A 6685-nucleotide genomic window follows, 5' to 3' on the forward strand; every position below is an offset into this window, starting at 1 on the left:
TATGTTGTAAACATGTACTGATATCTGGTTGGGGCTAGGCTGATCTTTCATTGCTAGTGGTCTTCTTGTTTGGAGAGAGGTGCTACAATTGGTGCAGCAGCCATTGATCCCTGGTTAGTGTTCCAGAGAGTGTTTCCCTTCCGCTGTGCAGTCTTGAGGACAGCAAAACATTTTAGTCTTAAATACATTAATTAGGAAGCAAGTTAGATTAATTTTAGTGGCACAAACTTTGATGGAAATATGCTTTGGATGACAGTGTGAGTGACATCTTAATGGGGTATCTTATGTATTTCTGTTTACAAGGCAGAAAGTATGCAAAAAAAGTCATCTTAAGCATCCTGTGCATGAGCAGCTCCTTGCACTATTATTCTGTCTCCTAGGTGTAGTAAAGAAATTAAATTCAGTTACGTTGTTTGCAGCTAGTACGTGGATGATTGATATAAATGATCTTAGCAAGAGAAAATACCGCTGCCTATAGCAGGTGCCAGAAAAGGGTAAATGATTATCATAATTCTAAAATTTAGGGCCAGGTCACGTAATATTGAGCTACACACAAACATGCAATTCCTGATTGCCTGAATAAGCATAACATGATCTGGATGATCACAAATACAGCTGGCACCTTACCATTTGTGAGAAGGGTGGCTACTTACGCATTGCCAAAAAAGAACAAATGAGACTACATTTGCATAAAATGTGCATATGCCAATTTATAAGTATATATGCAAATTTAGAAATTACTATAATTTAAATAGAAACAGTACATCTCATAACAGTGGGGGAAACTGTGCCCGGGTGACCTGTGTACCTGTTCAGTCTGCTGTCTAGGTTCCAATTGTTGATGGACAACTTCAAGGCCCCTGCTCTCCCTTCTTATGGCTCCTTATTTTTAAATTGGACTTCAACAGAACAGCCCTTCAAACAGGTATTGCCTTCAATTAGAGGATTGTGCTCTGTAAAATAGGACACCTGGCCCCCCTACTTGCAATCATAAGAACTACTGCCAGCCCTGGCAGGGACAGCATGAAGCAGGCAATATGTTTCTCCACATGAGTACTGCTGCCTGAGGGGAGTTGGGAATGGTCATGTAGAAAATAAAATTACGTTCACCAGTTCTCGGACTTGTATAAATCATGTTGGAAACAATTTTATTGGCCATATATTTTCTCAATAGATTGTTGCGGATGACATTCAGCTTTATTTGTTAGCTGTTTTCCATTCAGTGCATTCTGTAGGTAGTTTGGATTGTTATATATTTTTAAAGGGTAGCTTCAATAGCTGAATCAGTGATTCCTTGGGTAGGAAAATGTTAACAGGGCAATCCTGTGTATGCCTACTCAGAAATAATTCCCACTGAGTTCAGTGGGACTCCCAGTTAAGGGTGTAAAGATCACAATCAGTTAAAACTTTGAGATATAATATCAAGATGTGTGACTGCTTATTTTGAAGGAACTCATAAAATTAATAGACTTTCTACATTTTTTCTGACACTAGGAGGCACTCAAGTTTTAAAATCCACATTGCATTAAGCGCTATTCTCATGTGTTTGTATATAGCAGGCCCTAGAAAATATTTTATTTCAGGATAAAATATTCAGGATGCTGATTTAAATCTGAGAAATGGGCCCTTTTAAGGCATAATATGTTAAGTGCAATTTATCATTGTAATACTTAGGCTTGAAACCAAAGAATTTACATTTGCTGCTTTTAGCAGGTTCATATCCCAAGTTTACTATCAAACATATTTATTTATTACATGTATTCTCACAATTCTATCATGAATGAGGAGAGTGTAATTGCTTGATTAATCCTTAAACCTATTCCTTTCATTACTGCCTTCTGAGTTTTAAATTACTGATTTCTTTTATAAATATTTGTAATACATTTTATATTTTACATTTCTTTTATAACGTTCAGTCTTCTCTAATTTTTAAAAACATGAATATTTTGTCAGCAACGTTAGGAGATAGCTAATTAGGAAAAGCTTTTTTTTCTTATGCCTCTCTATGAAAATAGTATAAAATTCTCCGAGTAAGCAAATATTAAAACAGGGATAAGCAGAAGTTTTCACCATCAACAGGGGCCTATCATTCTAATTTTGAGTGGCAGGGTTCATGTTAGGAATATAAATAACATTCCCCTGAGAAACCCTCAATTTCTCTGGCTTCATCTACCAAAGGTATTCTGATGTACAGTGGTGAGAAAAAGTTTGTGAACCCTAATGATAATTACGGAAATTCCATAGTTTTACCATGATAGCTTTCGTGAATCAAAATCAGTCATTTTCTAAATATCCAATAGGGTTTATATTAACCAATTCTGTGTCTTGTGAAATAAAACAATGTATAAATTAGGCAAACAATGAGTACTTAAGAGTCAGGGCATGTGCAAACGTAAGTGAACCCCTGGTTGCATCAGCTCAATTAAAGGGAATAATTAGAATCAGTTGTTTAACTAATTAGGTTGATCTTCAGGGGTGAGTTTGGGGGCCCCACCCTATAAAAGGATCAGAAACTTTGTAAGTTTGGTTTTCACCATACAGTTGTGTGGAAACATGTCATGCCACAATCAAAAGACATCTCTGAGGACCTCAGAAAAGCAGTTAGTGCTGCTCATCAGTCTAGAAAGGGTTACAAAACCATTTCTTAGGATTTGAGGCTCCACCAATCCACTGTCAGACAGTCTACAAATGGAGAAGGTTCAAGACCACAGTCACTCTACCTAGGCGTGGTTGTCCTACCAAAATCTCCCCAAGAACAAACAGTGCATCATCCAGGAAGTCAAAAAGAACCCCAGAGTAACATCCAAGGATCTGCAAGCCAGACTTGCCTTGGCTAATGTGAGCATTCATGACTCAATGATCAGAAAAGGACTGAGCAAGAATGATGTTCATGGGCGGATAGCCAGGAGGCAACCACTGATCTCTAAAAGGAACATTGCTGCCCATCTGAAGTTTGCTAAAGATCACATAGATGGTCCCCAAGTCTTCTGGAACAATGTTCTCTGGACAGACGAGTCAAAGGTAGAACTTTGGCCTCAATGAGAAATGTTATGTTTGGTGAAAAACACTGAGTTCAGACAGAAGAACCTCATTCCAACCATCAAGCATGGTGGTGGGAATGTGATGGTTTGGGCCTGTTTTGCTACCTCAGGACCTGGGCAGCTTGCCATCATGGACACACCCATGAATTCTGCAGCATGTCAGAAGATTCTAGAGGATGTCAAGCCATCCATCCATGAGCTGAAGTTGAACCAAAAATAGGTCATGCGACATGACAGTGATCCTAAACGTACAAGCAGATCTACAAAAGAATGGTTGTGGAAAAAGAAATTCCATGTTTTAGAATGGCCTAGTCAAAGTCCAGCCCTAAACTCCATCGAAATGTTGTGACAGGATCTGAAGTGAGATGGTCATGCAAGGAAGCTCTGAAATGTCACTGAGTTGAAGCAGTTCAATAAGGTGAGCCCACTATCGAGCCTACTCTGTGGCGGTGAGGGTGGCAAAGAGGCAGTTCTTTTCCACCAGCATTGCATCTTCTCAGTGTCGTCCAGCAGAGCTTTTCCGAGTGGTTCGCGGCCTGTTACATTCTGGGCCAGGGAAAGAGACGGTGGAACCCTCGGTAGCACGCTGTGACGAGTTTGCGCGGCACTTTGAGGATAAAGTCGCTCAGATTCGTCATGAATTGGACACCAACATTTACGCAGTTCCATTGGTAGAGGTGTTCAGAGCACCGTCTGGTCCAGTTTTATTGGATGAGTTTCAGTTACTGAGGCCTGAGGATGCGGACAAGGTGCTTGGCCAAGTCCGATCGACCACTTGTGTGCTTGACCCTTGCCCTTCATGACTTATTAAATCAAACAAGGAGGGGTTGTCCGGCTGGGTCCAGGAGGTTGTAAATTCCTCCTTGAGAGAGGGAGTGGTGCCTGCTGCTTTAAAAGAGGCAGTAATTAGATCACTCCTGAAAAAGCCTAACCTGGACCCAGAGGATGTTAACAATTATAGGCCAGTGGCCAACATCCCCTTCCTGGGCAAGGTGCTTGAGCGGGTGGTTGTAGGACAGCTCCAGGCACTCTTGAATGAAACGGATTATCTAGATCCATTTCAATCGGGCTTCAGGCCTGGTTTTGGAACGGAAACTGCCTTGGTCGCCCTGTGGGATGACCTCTGCCGGGAGAGGGACAGGGGGAGTGCGACCCTGTTGATTCTCCTGGACCTCTCAGCGGCTTTCAATACCATCGACCATGGTATCCTTCTGGATAGGTTGTCTGGGTTAGGAGTTGGAGGCACTGCACTACAGTGGTTCCGCTCCTACTTGGATGGCCGATTCCAGAAGGTGGTGCTGGGGGATTATTGCTCTGTGCCATGGCAATTGTGCCATGGGGTTCCACAGGGCTCTATTCTATCCCCCATGCTGTTTAACATCTACATGAAACCGCTGGGGGAGGTTATCCGGAGGTGTGGGCTGAGGTGCCATCAATATGCGGATGACACCCAGCTCTACCTCTCTTTCTCATCAAAACCAGGTGAGGCAGTGGCTGTTCTGAACCAGTGCCTGGGCACGGTAATGGACTGGATGAGGGCTAATAAACTGAAACTCAATCCAGACAAGACGGAGGTACTGTTAGTGGGTGGTTCGTCTGCCCAGCTAGGTGATATTCAACCTGTTCTGGAGGGGGTTGCACTCCCCCTAAAGGATCAGGTTCGTAGTTTGGGGGTGCTCTTGGATCCAGAACTGTCACTTGAGGCACAGGTGAACTCAGTGGCACAGAGCACTTTTTATCAGCTTAGGCTGGTATACCAACTACGCCCTTATCTGGACAGAGATAGCCTAGCTACAGTTATCCATGCTCTGATAACTTCTCGTCTGGATTACTGCAATGCGTTATACGTGGGGCTGCCTTTGAAAACGGTCCGGAAACTTCAGCTGGTCCAAAATAGGGCAGCAAGATTGTTAACAGGGACTGGCCTGCGAGCTCATATTACGCCAGTACTTTTTCAGCTGCACTGGCTGCCAGTCCATTTCTGGGCCCGATTCAAAGTGCTGGTGTTAACATTCAAAGCCCTTAACGGCTTGGGGCCAGGTTACCTGAAGGATCGCCTCCTCCCATATGTGCCTGCCCGGACCTTAAGATCATCATCAGCGGCCCTTCTCCGTGAGCCCCTGCCAAAGGAAGTGAGGCGGGTGGCTACTAGGAGGAGGGCTTTTTCTGTTGTGGCACCCCGGCTCTGGAATGAGCTCCCTAGTGAGGTTCACCTGGCACCTACATTGTACTCCTTTCGGCGCCAGGTGAAGACCTTTTTATTTTCCCAGGCATTTTAGCTTTCTAAATTTTTAGCTTTGCTGTTTTAAATCTGTATTTTAAACTCCTGCACTGCTGCTAGGTTTTATTGTGGTTGTACTGTTATATTGTGGTTTTAATGTTCTATATATTTTAAATTGTTTTATTGTTTGTTGTTTGGTTTTAGTTTTTGTGAACCGCCCAGAGAGCTTCGGCTATTGGACGGTATAGAAATAAATAAATAAAAAATAAATAAGGAGGAATGGGCCAAAATTCCTCAAAACCAATGTGAGAGACTGACCAAAAGTTACAGGAAATGCTTACTTGGAAGTCATTGCTGCTCAAGGGGGTGCCACCAGGTCCTGAATCTAAAGGTTCACATACTTTTTCACACATGGATTCTGAATATTGAATCATTGCGGATAAATACATGTTGAAAAAGCATCATGTTTATGTGACATTTGTTTACTCAGGTTATCTATTGTTCTTTATCTAGGATTAAATATGTGACAATCCTAAGGGGTTCACAAACTTTTTCTCACCACTGTATCAGTTTATTCAGATATTATTTGCATGAAGGAGCTTTCAGAGTTGTGGATGTGCCTGCTCCATTTCACCATAATTGCTTCAAGAAACAGATCATCAGATTCTAATATCATGAGATGATAATACATTTCCAAAAAATATTGTAATGTCTTTTATTAGTGCAATGATTCCCAATCTTCTAAGTTGTTTGCCATGATTTCAGTATTAGCTGTTTTGTCCAGAACGAGATGAGTGACCTAAACAGTTAGTTCTGAATATCTCACAGTAATGACTTGGAGAAGTAATAGGTGAGTGTTCCTTCCAAAGGCAGAAGTGGCTGGGGTGGATGAAAGCATTTGCAGCAGCGATATGGATGGCTTCCAAACATAGTAAGTAGACATGATCTCTTGGATTCCAGGAAACAAATCATTTTGCGTAATAGAATTCTAGGAGTCCCAAGATGGAGTTGTACAACTCAACCAGTCTGGTGTTTAATAAGTACATTTTAAAAAAGAGGATCCTCCCTTTAAAAGTTGTATTTACACCACCTTTTGACTAAGAAATAATCCTTTGCGACACAAAAAAGGTTTATATGGCCCAGAAGAAGATATTTTAGTCATTTATTTATTAAATTGTTTTGTTTTAAAATCATCAACATTCACAGTTGGATACCACAACCTTTAATTAAGTGCACTGCCCTTTTTACAAATGAATGCAAATCTTATTCTGCTATGAGTAAACAATGAGAATTCAGTGTACTGAAATGTAGCATTTATTATATCCATTGTAGCTTTTTATAAGGAAAACTTGAACAGTGGTATATCACATTGAAGGACAAGATAAAAGCTTGTAGGTTGTGGCAACAGGCGGCAGCAAAGATC

The sequence above is a fragment of the Heloderma suspectum genome, chromosome 4 (genome assembly GCF_057233095.1).
Source record: "Heloderma suspectum isolate Gila_16-S chromosome 4, 16-S_ref, whole genome shotgun sequence".
NCBI lineage: Eukaryota > Metazoa > Chordata > Lepidosauria > Squamata > Helodermatidae > Heloderma > Heloderma suspectum.